The following is a 1,338-nucleotide window of genomic DNA, read 5'->3' on the forward strand; positions in this document are numbered from 1 at the left end:
GATAAAAAAATTTAACTATAAATGGTCCTGACCATCTCGATCTTAATTTTACTGGAAATAAATGCAAACGAGAATTATAAAGTAAAACTTTTTGTCCAATTTCAAATGACTTTCTCATAATATTTTTATCATGAAAGGCTTTAGTTTTATCTTTATAAATCTTTGAATTTTCATATGCATCATTTCTTAATTCTTCAAGTTCATTTAATTGCAATTTTCTTAATTTAGATGCATCATCTAAATTAATATTAAATGCTTTAATTGCCCAATAAGCTTTATGTTCAAGTTCAACCGGTAAATGACAATGCTTACCAAAAACTAACCTATATGGTGACATCCCTAATGATGTCTTAAATGCAGTTCTATATGCCCATAATGCATCAGTTAATCTTAAAGACCAATCTTTTCGATTTGGATTAACTGTTTTTTCTAAAATTTGTTTTATTTCTCTATTTGCAAGTTCAACTTGACCATTACTTTGAGGATGATATGGGGTAGAAACTTTATGTGTAATGCCATATTTTCTTAACAAAGAAGAAAATGATTTATTTATAAAATGACTTCCCCCATCACTAATTATTGCTCTAGGTATTCCAAATCGACTAAAAATATTTTCTTTTAAAAATTTTATAACAACTTTATGATCATTAGTTCTACATGCAATTGCTTCAATCCATTTTGAAACATAATCAACAGCGACTAAAATGTACGTATATCCAAAAGATAATGGAAATGGACCCATAAAATCTATCCCCCAACTATCGAATATTTCAATAATTATGATTGGATTTAAAGGCATCATGTTTCGTTTTGAAATTGATCCCATCTTCTGACAGTTTTCACAAGATTTGCAAAATAAATGCGTATCTTTGAATAAAGAGGGCCAATAAAATCCACATTGTAAGATTTTTGCAGCTGTTTTATTGGATGAAAAATGACCTCCACATGCTTCAGAATGACAAAATTTAATAACATTACTTACTTCATTGTCGGGTATGCATCGTCGAAAAATTTGGTCAGGACAATACTTAAACAAGTAAGGATCATCCCAATAAAATTTTTTAACTTCTATCAAGAATTTATTCTTATCCTGTGAATTCCAATGAGAAGGCATTTTATTTGTCACAATAAAATTTACAATGTTAGCAAACCAGGGCATAATAGTAGCATAAAACAACTGATCATCTGGAAAATTTTCATTTATTGGTATTTCATTATGAGATGATTCAGTCATTATTCTAGATAAATGATCGGCTACGACATTTTCTTTTCCTTTTTTATCTTTAATTATAATATCAAATTCTTGTAACAATAAAATCCACCGTATTAATCTTGGCT

This window comes from Primulina huaijiensis, chromosome 8, assembly GCF_012295235.1.
Source record: "Primulina huaijiensis isolate GDHJ02 chromosome 8, ASM1229523v2, whole genome shotgun sequence".
Classification (NCBI taxonomy): Eukaryota; Viridiplantae; Streptophyta; class Magnoliopsida; order Lamiales; family Gesneriaceae; genus Primulina; species Primulina huaijiensis.